Here is a 12,115-nt window from a genome sequence, read left to right on the forward strand (position 1 = left end):
TGCTGTATACTGTCTTAATTATGTTTAGGTATGTTCCTTGTATTCCTGCTCTCTTCAAGACTTTTATCATGAAGGGATGTTGTATTTTATCAAATGCTATTTTGGCATGTAATGAGATGATCATGTGGTTTTTATTTTTCAGCTTGTTTATATGGTGTATTACATTGACAGATTTTCGTATGTTGAACTGTCCCTGCATCTGTGGGATGAAGCCAACTTGGTCATGGTGGATGATGGTTCTGATGTGTTCTTGGATTTGATTTGCTAGTATTTTATTTAGTATTTTTGCAACAATGTTCTTGAGTGAGATTGGTCTGTAATTCTCTTAGTATTGTCTTTCTGTGGTTTGGGTATCAGGGTAATTGTAGCCGCATAAAAGGAGTTTGGCAATGTTCCGTCTGTTTCTATTGTGTGGAATAATTTGAGGAGTATTGGTATTAGTTCTTCTTTGAAAGTCTTGTAGATTGAGCTGAAATTATCTGGTCCTGGACTTTTTTTGGTTGGGAGACTTTTGAGGACTGTTTCTATTTCTTCAGCAGTTATAGGTCTGCTTAATTTGCTTATCTGGTCTTGATTTAATTTTGGTAACTGATATTTATCCAGAAAGTTGTCCATTTCCTTTAAGTTTTCCAATTTTGTGGAGTACAGGTTTTCAAGATATGACCTGATGATCCTCTGTAGTTCCTCCGTGTCTGTTGTTATGTCTTTTCATTTCTGATTTTGTTAATTTGGATATTCTCTCTCTGCCTTTTCGTTAGTTTGGATAAAGGGTTGTCTATTTTGTTGATTTTCTCAAAGAACTAACTCTTTGTCTCATTGATTCTTTGTTTTGTTTTCTTTGTTTCTATTTTGTTGATTTCAGCTCTCAATTTGATTATTTCCTGCCTTCTAATTCTCTTAGGTGAGTTTGTTTCTTTTTGTTCTAAAGTTTTCAAATGTTCTGTTAATTCACTAGTGTGGGATTTTCCCAGCTTCTTTATGTAGGCATTTAGTGCTTTGAACTTACCTCTTAACACTGCTTTCATTGTGTCCCATAAATTTGGGTATGTTGTGTGGTCATTATCATTGAATTTTAGGAAGTCTTTATTTTCCCCCTTTATTTCTTTCTTGACCCATTGATGATTCAGGTGAGCATTGTTTAATTTACATGTGCTTGTGAGTTTTCTGGAATTACTATTGCTGTTGACTTCCAGTTTTAAAGCATGGTGATCTGATAAGGTACATTGTGTTATTCCATTTTTTTTTGTATTTGCTGAGGTTTGTTTTGTTACTGAGTATGTGGTCAGTTTTTGAGAAGGTTCTATGAGGAGCTGAGAAGAAGGTATATTCTTTTCTGTTTGGATGGAATATTCTATAGATGTCTGTTAAGTCCATTTGAGTCATAACATCTGTTAGTTCTCTTATTTCTCTGTTCACTTTTTGTCTGATTGACCTGTCCAGTGGTAAGAGGGGAGTGTTGAAGTCTCCCACTATTAGTGTGTGGGGTTTAATATATGATTTAAGCTTTAGAAGTGTTTATTTGACATATGAGGGTGCCCTTGTATTTGGGGCATAGATGTTCAGTATTGAAATTTCCTCTCTTGATGGATTTTTCCTGTAACTAATATGAAATATTCTTCTTTGTCTCTTTTGACTGATTTTAGCTTGAAGTCTATTTTGTTAGATATTAGGATAGCTACACCTGCTTGTTTCTTAGGTCCGTTTTATTGGTATATTTTTTCCCAATCTTTTACTCTGAGACGATGTCTGTCTTTGAGGTTAAGATGTGTCTCTTGTATGCAGAAAAGGGATGGATTCTGTTTTCATATTCAGTCTGTTAGCCTGTGCCTTTTTATAGGTGAGTTGAGTCCAGTTACATTAAAGGATATTAATGACCAGTGGTTGCTATCTCCTATTAATTTAGTTTTCATCGTTGGTGATATTAATTTGTGCATTTCTTTCTTCTTCAGGATTTGCTGTAATGAGATCATCAATTGTCTGCAGTTTGGTGTAGCCATCTTCCTTGGGTTGGAGTTTTCCTTCTAGTATTTAGTGTGGGGCTGGGTTTGTGGCTAGGTATTGGTGAAATGTAGATTTGTTATGGAATATCTTGTTTTGTCCTTCTATGGTGATTGACAGTTTTGCTGGGTATAGTAGTCTGAGCTGGCATCTGTGGCCTCTTAATGTCTGAATAATTCTTGACCATGACCTTCTGGCTTTCATTGTCCCCACTGAGAAGTCAGGTGTAATTCGGATAGGTCTACCTTTATATGTTACTTGGCCTTTTTCCTTTGAAGCTTTTCATATTCTTTCTTTGCTCTGTATGTTTAGTGTTTTGATTATTATGTGGAGAGAGGACTTTTTTTGGGTCTAGTCTATTTGGTGTTCTGTAAGCTTCTTGTATCTTCATAGGCATATCTTTCTTCAGGTAGGGAGAGTTTTCTTCTATGATTTTGTTAAATAAATGTTTTGTGCCTTTGAGTTGAACTTCTTCTCCTTCTTCTATATCTATTATTTTAAGATTTGACCTTTTTATGGTGTCCCATATTTCATGGACAATTTGGGTTAAGCTTTTGTTAGATTTAATGTTTTCTTTAACTGATGAGTCTATTTCCTCTATTGAATCTTCAGCGCTTGAGATTCTCTCTTCCATTTCTTGTATTCTGTTGTTCATGCTTGCGTTTATGGTTCCTAATCTTTTTCTCATGATTTCTGTTTCTATAATTCCTTCGGCTTGTGTTTTCTTTTCTTTTTTCCTATCTCAGTTTTCAAGTCCTGAATAGTTTCTTTTATATGTTTGAGTTCTTTTTCTTGGTTTTCTTTAAGTGATTTGCTGATATCTTCCAATTTTTTGTTTGTTTTTTTCTTTACTTTTTTAAGGTAATTTCTCATTTCATGTTTAAGAATTTCAAACATTCTCTTGAGGTTATTTTTTAGGTCATTTTCTTCTGGTTCATCCATATTTGGTTGTTCAGGTCTTGCTTTTGTAGGGTCTTTAGGTTTTACTGGTATTGTGTTGCTCTTTGTGGTGTAGCATGTGATCTTACCTTTTCTGCTCATCTTTTCCTCTAATAGGTGTGGTTGGGACTGTCTGAGATTCTGTTGAATAATCTTCTAGGTGCCAGTGAATCCAAAGCTCAGATGGTTGCTCCTTGTGGTACAGTCAGTGTCACAGTTCTAGTTACCCCATCAGTTATTCCTGTTCCTGGAGGTAGCTCAGTGCTCCTGTGCTTTGTCTGCTCCCTTGGAGTTTGCTGTCTCAGGCCTACTTTGGTCTAGGCTGCTGGTTTTTATCTGTTTCTATAAATTTTGGTCTGGATCTCCTCCTGCAAAAGTCCCTGGCTTGGAGTTGGACCTGTTGTGGTGGAGATCGCTGACTCTGGTTCTGGTCGCTGGCTCAGTCCTGATGAGTCCGGGGACTGGGTTTGCTCCTGGCTTCTGCTCCTGGGGGAGTTTGTTCTCTCTGTGTCTTAGGTAACTGGTTCAGTCCACTTCGATGGAGATCACAGACTCTGAGTCAGGTCATTGGCTCAATCCTGGTCTGCCAGTGTCCCAGGACTGGGTTGGCTCCTAGGGCTGGATTTGCTCGTGGCTTCTGCTCCCAGTGGAGCTTGTTTCCTCTGGCCCTCTCTGTCCTAGGAGTCTAATTGTGTTTCTCTCCTGTGGAGTTTGTTGCCCAAGGTGGAGTTCCTTGCCTCAGGGCAACTTTGACTTAGGTTACCAGCTTTGACCTATATCTGTAAATCCTGGTCTGGACTCCCTCCTGCAGAAGTCCCTGAGTTGGAGTTGGACCTGGAAAGGTTTCTGTTCCCAGTCTACTGCCTCAAAGGTCCCAGGCTCGGGTGTGCCTGAACCCGCAGAGGACTTGCTTACTTCCTCAGAGGTCTCAGGCTTGTGCTAGGACCTGCAGGGGTTCCAGGTTCCTGCCTATTCCCTTTGATGTCCCAGACCAATGCCCAAACCCACAGAGGACCTGACTCAGGCCTACTCTCTCTGAGGTCCCAGACTCATGCCTGGCCTCGCTGAGATCTCTGGTTCCTGCCTATTCCCTCGGAGGACCCAGGTTCACTCATGCGCAGGCTGACTCTGGCCTAGTTTCTGGGAAGTCCTAGGCTCTCACCCAGACCCACAGGGGTGTTGGTTTAGGTCTACTCCCTTGTAGGTCCTGGATTTACGTCCGGACCCTCAGCAGTCTCTGGCTCTGACTCATTCCTCTTTTTTAAATAATAATTTAAAAAAAAACCGGTAAAACATTCAGATCTTCAGTGTACAGCCTGATGAATTTCCATAAAATAAGTAGAACGTGATCAACATTCTAGAACACTGTCTTGTATTCCCTTCCATAGAATAAGAAGTGTAACATGAAGGGGCCTGCTTGTTGGGGTTTATGTCCCGCCTGGTACCCCACAGCTGGCAGGCCCCAAAGAAAATCACACAGAGATCTCCATAAGTTATAAAGCTGATTGGCCCATTAGGTCAGGCTACTTATTAGCTCTTGTAGCTTATATTCGCCCACTATTCCATCTATTTTTGCCATATGGCTCAGTACCTTTTTCAGCTGGCAGGTCACATCCTGCTTCCTTGGTGGTCTGTGCAGGACTGGGAGGAATCAGCTTCCTCCTTCCCAGAATTCTCCTGTTCTCATTGCATCACCTCTACTTCCTGTCTGGTTTTCCCGCCTATACTTCCTGCCTGGCCAATCAGCATTTATTTAAAACATGATTGACAGAATACAAACAATTCTCCCGCACCAAAGTAGAACACAATCAACACTCTAGAATGCTGTCTTGTATTCCCTTCCATAGAATAAGTAGAAGGTGATCAACACTTTAGAATACTGTCTTGTATTCTCTTCCATAGAACAAATAGAACATGATCAATAATCCAGAACATTGTCTTGTATCCCCTTCCAGTTATTCCCTCTAAGGAGAACCATTATCTCAACTTTTGGCACCACAAATAACATTTTTCTGATTTGAACTTTATATAATATTTTCTTAGATTGCATTTTATTAAAAAACCCCTTTATTCTGTTGATAGAGTTTAGATCCTTTCAATATGAACTGTTGCAAATAGTGCTGGGACTAACATGACTTTGGGCAAACTCGAGAAAAAACTTTCTGGAATATTCGAGTGCTGGAACTGTTAGGATCTACACATGCTCAGTTTTAGTAGAACAAGCCCAAAAGCTTCTCATGGCATTTGTACCAGTTTATTTTGGTACCAGCTATATGTGGGAATTCCAGGTGCTCTAAAACCTTGTCATATTCAATTTTTTTTGTAGTTTTCATCTGTCATTCTAGTTAATATATAATAAGAGTTCATTGAAGATTTATTTTACATTTGATGCCTAATGACAACAACTTTTCATATATTTATAAGCCATTTATAGATTCTATTTTGTAAGAAATCTGTTCAGGATTTGTGCTCATTTTATATTTATCTGTCTCTTTTTTCTTGATATATTTAAATTTTATTTCTATTTTATGTGCATGAGTGTTTTGCCCCCACACATGTATGTGCACCATGTGTGTGCCTAGTTCTCAAGAAAGCCAGACAAAGGTGTCTGATCCCCTGGAACTGGAGTCAGAGATGGCTGTGAGTTACCACGTGGTTGCTAAGAACCAAACTCTACTTGTCTGTAAGGGCAGAAAGTGCTTTTAACCACAGAGCCATCTTTCCAGCCCCCTGGTCTGTTTTTTTCTTATTAACTTGTTCTTTCTATATTTTGCATACTTGTTGTTTATTGACTACATGTATTGCAGATGTCATACAGTTCTTCAAATATCACCTTCTTACTCCCTGAAGTACAATTTTAAAACAAATATTAATTTAATTTAAAAAAATCACCAGTTTTTCTTCTGTTATGGTTAACTATTTTCATTTTGTATTACTTTCACTCTCTTTAAATATTCATGAAAATATTCTCCTATGTTTTCCTTCCTTCCTTCCTTCCTTCCTTCCTTCCTTCCTTCCTTCCTTCCTTCCTTCCTTCCTTTCTTCCTGTTTATCGAGACAGGGTTTCTCTGGCTGTCCTGGAACTTGCTCTATAGACCAGGCTGGCCTTGAACTCACAGAGATCCACCTGTCTCTTGCCTTGCAAGTGCTGGGACTAAAGATGGGTGCCACTACTGCCTGGTTCTTCTATGTTTTCTCGCAAAGACTTTATAATCAGATATTCAGTTTGTCTGGAATTGTTTTGCCATGTGGTCTGAGATTCATTTTCTGAGTCACCAAGGTGGTTTAATGGATAAAAGTGCTTGTCACCTGCCCTAGTTAGCTTTCTGTCGCTGTGATAACCACTGTGACCGAAAGCAACTTGAGACAGACAGGGTTGATTTGGTTTGCAGGTTACAGAGGGAAGTCAAGGCAGGAACAGAAGGAGAGACCATGAGGAATGCTACTTATTGTCTTGTTTTCTGTTCAGGTTGACAACCAGATTGGCCATTACAGTACCTTGTGAGCCTAATAGCCTGAGTTCGATCCCTGGAAGCCACGTGAAGGTAGAAGGAAAGAACCAGCTTTTAAAAGGTGTCCTCTGATCTCCACACTTAATATGACACATGCTTGTGTACACGAACACACACATCTTGATCATCATAAATAAAAAACATTAAAAAACATTCATTTTTGCCATAGTAGTGTCTTACTGACCTAATACTATTAAAAATAATATCACAGTTGGAGGTAGGATGATCACACTCTTCCTTCACTACACTTTAGCCGGTCTAGTTTCTGCAATCTCTATTTGGCTGCATTTATCTCAATTTTGTCACTTACTTGTCTATTTATTGAGGCAGAGTTTCACTCTAGTTCAGGCTGGCTTGGACCTTGCTGTGTAGATTGGGCTGTAGCTGGAAGCTTTCAACTAAATACTTCTCCCCTCCCTTTCCTATATCTTACTTCCCTATGGGAGGGGTACACACTCTTGCTATTTAGGCCAGACTATCCTTAAATTCATTAGATAGCCCATGCTAGTCTCAAATCTGTGGTAATTCTATTGTCTCCTGGGATTAGAAGACACCATGTCTGGTTTAATTCAAACTCATTTTCTAAGCTGTCTCTTCCTACCCTAAACATAACATTTTCTACCCTACCAGCTAATCTATACTCCTCTCTTAATTGGGTTTGTGGGGATGTTTGGTGTATTGTAGAGTTGTAGTGTGGAATCAAGGTTTTTTTTTTCCCCCTACAGGTTGTAAATGGTAGCTCCAATCCAAGAATGTGTCTTTTCATAAAATTAGAGCTTCTAGGACTGTTGGCAAAGGAACTCATATACAGGGGAACTGTTTTCTCTTCTTCCTTTCTTTTTATTTTTCCTTCCTTCTTTTCTCCTTCCTTCCTTCCCTCCCTCCCTCCCTCCCTCCCTCCCTCCTTCATTCCTCCCTCCCTCCCGCCCTCCCTCCCTCCCTCCCTTTCTCTTCCTCCTTTCCTCCCTCCCTTCCTTTCTTTTTAGCTAAAGTCTTACTATATAGGCCTGACTAGCCAATTGTGTGCCACCACATCTGGGTGACTTTTCAATTGTCACAGCCAACCGAGCATCAGTTATGCTACACACACACACACACACACACACACACACACACACACACGAGAAGAATGAGGTTGATGGATCTCTCTTTACACTGATGATTGACCTTAGTGTCTATCCCATTGCCCTGTGGATGCATTTCTTCTTCCTTCCACATTTTGTCCTGTACTCAGCCTCTTAATTCTGGAGATAATCTAAAGATTTAAAATTGTTTTTAAATTCTGTGTATGTGTTTATATCCATGTGTGGGTATGTGTACATGAGCACAGGTGCTTGAGAGGCCAGAGAAGGGCATCGGATCCCCAGGCGCTGGAGGTACAGGTAGTTATGAACCACCTGGTGTGGATTTGGGGAAACAAACTCAGGTCCCTCGCAAGAGCAGAACACTGTTTTCACCCTCTTCCTTGATCTGGAGGTAATCTAAATCCCCAGTAAACCTTCCCAAGGAAGATGTTTGGGGACACGCCCATGGCAAGCAAACCCGGACGTGTTCATTTGCCAATGAAAACTTCACTTTTTGACAGAACTGATCTGGTCAGATTGCTGCCTAACAGCAGAACACAGGCTCAGGCCTGAGCAAAGGTAGGAGATGGGTAGCCAGGGGTTGGTCAGCTGTGGCCTCAGGGAAGGAAGTTCTGGTCCCAGCTATGGATGGATGAGCCAGTCTGGCCTTCCTCCCACCTCACCCAAGAAGAGGGGTCAGAGCCGATAGTCACACAACTGTGACCTTGGAAATAGAAGGCACAGGGAAAGGACAGGAGGACAGAAGCTGATGTGGTACTGACACCCTGGTGGGAGCGGGCTGGGAGGGAACGCCGGGGAAAGGGCTGCCAGCAGTGACAGTCATGTTTGCTTTCTCCTAATTAATGTGGTTTCCTTACAACCCCCCTGTTGATTCCCAGCTGGTCGATTCAACCATAACAACACGTGGCCTGCCCTGCCCAGGCCAGGAACTGAGGAGGCGCCTCCCAAGGAGGGTCTGGTTTCATCTACAGTCGGGCTGCCCTTCCGTTCACTGGTTTAGTGCAGGGGAGGGAAGGGACAGTGTCTCAAGCTGTGGAGACAGCTGGGCTGGGGGAACAGCCAGGACCTGGCTGCCATGGGCTTGCCTGGCTGCACATTCCCACGGCCTTTCCTAGAGGGGAGTGGTCTCCTGATGGAGCTGCAGCCTCTCAGTCAAGTGTGAGCCGGGAGACCTCAGTCAAAGAGCCCTTCCTCGGTGGGACTCACACAGCAGCAATGACGTGAAGGGACTTTTATGAAAGGAGGGAGACAATGAACCTCTCTTTGTCCCGACAAGAGATACAGGTGTGTTTGGCCCGAGGCCCTCCAGGGATCTGGAAACAGCTAGGCTGTGTCTAGAGTTTTGATTACACTACCACTATTGCTTCCTTCTTTGGGAGACTCTTACTGTCTCCAGTCATTATGTCCATCCACTCTCACGCCTGCTGCAGTGGGCGTCCATCAGGCAGGTACAATGCACTTCTGTAAACAAACGCATATACACCCGGGGAACATTCTTCAAGGGTGAAAGGTTTTGTCGTACAAATATTTTGAAAACTTGATTGCCCTGGAGTTGGCACTTTTTCCCAGATTTTTCTTTAAGTTAAAAACATATTGTTGCCGGGCGGTGGTGGTGCACGCCTTTAATCCCAGCACTCGGGAGGCAGAGGCAGGCAGATCTCTGTGAGTTCTAGGCCAGCATGGTCTACAAGAGCTAGTTCCAGGACAGGCTCCAAAACTACAGAGAAACCATGTCTCAAAAAACCAAAAAAACAAACAAACAAACAAAAAAACCCAACCCCCAACCCCCACCATATTGTTGTTTCAATTTATTATTATTATTATTATTATTATTATTGAGACAGGATCTCTCTATGTAGGCTGGCTGTCCTGGAACTCTATGTAGGCTAACCTCAAACTCACAGAGATCTTCCTGCCTCTTCCCCTAAGTACTGGGTTTAAAGGTGTGCACTACTATGTCTGCCTCCTAATTAATTAATTTTTTTGATACTTTATCTCATTAGCCCAGGTTGGCCTCCAGCTGGCTCAGTACTTGAGAATAACCTTGCTCCTTTCTGCCACCAGAAGTACTGTAATTGTAGGTGTGGGCAGTCATAGCTGCTGTTTTATTTCTTATTTATTTATTTTGGTTTTTCGAGACAGGCTTTCTCTGTGTAGCCCTTGCTGTCCTGAAACTAGCTCTGTAGACCAGGCTGGCCTTGAACTCACAGAGATCTGCCTGCCTCTGCATCCTGAATGCTGGAATGAAAGGTGTGGTCTGATAGATTCTTTAAAAGGCAAAACTGATTCGTTTCTGTGCTAGAACACCAGGCTCTGCTGTCCCAGCAGTGAAAGAATGCACACACATAAAATGGAGTCAGTGGGTGGCAGCTTCTTGGTTTCTTGTTGCTGTGGCAGTTACCAAAAGCAACATAAACTGGGTCACGGTGGAAGGTGGACTCAGCGAACTCAACGCCAGCCTGGTCTACACGGTGAGTTTCAGGTCACCAGGGCTGTGCCACTCTTCCTGAGAGCTACTTAGAGAACGAAGGAACTGTTTTGGCTCATACTTTGAGAGTGCAGTCCATCACAGTGGAAAGGCCTGGGAGCCAGAGCAACTGTGCTGGGGACAGCAGGGTGGATGTCACATTGCGTTCACAGTCAGGAAGCAGAGACAGAGACAAATGTCTGTGCTCAGCTCACTTCAGTTCAGAACACCAGTCCAAGGGAAGGTGCCACCCACCTTCAGTGTGTGCAGCTTCTAAGTTAAAATTTCTCTGGAGGTGCCCTCAGGGACATGCCCAGGGACGTGTCTGTGATCTTAAATCTAGTCAAGTTGACAGTCACAATTAGTCATCACAGGGACACTCAAACATCTCTAACCCCCTGGGGGAAGTCAGGCTGGAGGAAGGATCCCCAAACAGAACTGCCTGCCCAAGCGGAGGAGGTCCCTAGTGTCCTTTGGGTACTTTCTCAAGCAGGGCCAGAATCGAAGCCAAGTGAGAAGTTTATCCTGTGGTCGGGGACAGTGAGGACAGCTCAGCTCAGTTCCCCTGCCGTCTAAACAAGTCTGTGCTGGGCACTTGTGCAGATCACTGGGTGCGCTTTCTGAAAAGGCCACATCCCTGGCGGGCCGTGACTCATCAGATTCTCCTCCTGTGTTGCCCAAGTGTTGTTATTTTTAAAAAGATTTATGTGGATGTGTGTGCGTGTGGTGCCTGAGGAGTCCAGGCTTTGGATCCCACCTGACATGGGTGCTGGGACTTGAACCGGCTCCTCAGGAAGAGCAGAAAGAGCTCTTGTATGCTGGGCTGTCTCTCCAGTCCCTGAGGCTCCTTTCACCAACCCGTGCAGTTCTTTAAGGAATTTATTTTTGATTTATCTCATGTGTATAAATATTTTGCTTGTATGTATGTACATGCCTGGTCAGAAGAGTGGATTGGATCTCCTGAAACTGGAGTTATGGATGATTGTGAGCCACCTAGTGGGTGCTGGGACTAGAACCGGGATCCTCTGGAAGAGCACAAAGTAAAGCACCGAATGCTCTAAACCATGGAGCCATTGCTCCACCTCTCCCCTATGTGGTTCTTGTATAAGGAAAAAAGTTCTAACCTTTGATGGCATTTTAGGACTGCTGCATCTTTCTGAATCGGCACAGGTGGCTCCCTAGGAAGATGCTGTCCGTTGTATGCACAAGGAGAAGTACACGAAAGTCAAAGATGGAGTTGAAAATCAGCCTCCACCCTACCGATAAGCGACAAGAGCCAGGCATGCGTATCCCCAGGCCTGTCCGCATCTGTAAAGAGCCCTGGCTGTTCCAGTCAGATCCTACCATGACTTCGTGTCTCTGTCACTTGGGGTGACAGGATGAGCATATCCCATGAGGTAGCGAAGCTAGCTTAGTTTCCAGAGCTGCAGGGGGTGACTTTATACTGGACTTTATACTGGACAAGCTCATGGAATTGGCAGGCCTGAGAGCTCTAGAGCTGCCCCTGACCAGCTGGACCAGTCTGGGCAAGTCCGTTTGCCTTACTGCAGCTTAGTTTCTGTTCCTTCAAGAAATGCTGTCTGGGGAGTTGCCTGGTGGGCAGGGTGTGAGGAAGACCTCCAGTGAGAGTCAGCCCTTACAGAGGCCTGGTCTGAACCTCCAGGGGGTCACTGGGCCCTCCCATAATCCCCCAGCTTGCGGGGGGGGGGGCAGAGGGTTTCTGTGGGGCTCATCAGAAAGCTAGGAGATGGCCTGGGGTACAGGTCAGGGATGAGCACCCAGGAGCCGCAGAGCCCATCTTAGGGGCCTGCTGCTGATGGCTACCGTTTGGGATGGTTTCCCTCAGGCTTCTTCGAAAGCCTGACAGCAGACAGAAGTCACAGAGCGGTAGGAAGAGGGAGAAGGAGACTGTTTAGGAGGCCTGGGGTGTTCTCCACACTTCTCCATTTTAACTCTGCCTCTGACCATGGGTCCTGAGACTTAACCTTGGAACACCATGGACCCCCGTGACTCTTCGGAGAAAAATGTGGCTACTGGTTGTCTCCAATTTTATGATTCTGACACCAGGGAACCAAAGCATGATGCACTTTTTTTGTGCTTTCGTGACTGGGTTA

The sequence above is a fragment of the Myodes glareolus genome, chromosome 18 (genome assembly GCF_982192425.1).
Source record: "Myodes glareolus chromosome 18, mMyoGla1.1, whole genome shotgun sequence".
Lineage (NCBI taxonomy): Eukaryota > Metazoa > Chordata > Mammalia > Rodentia > Cricetidae > Myodes > Myodes glareolus.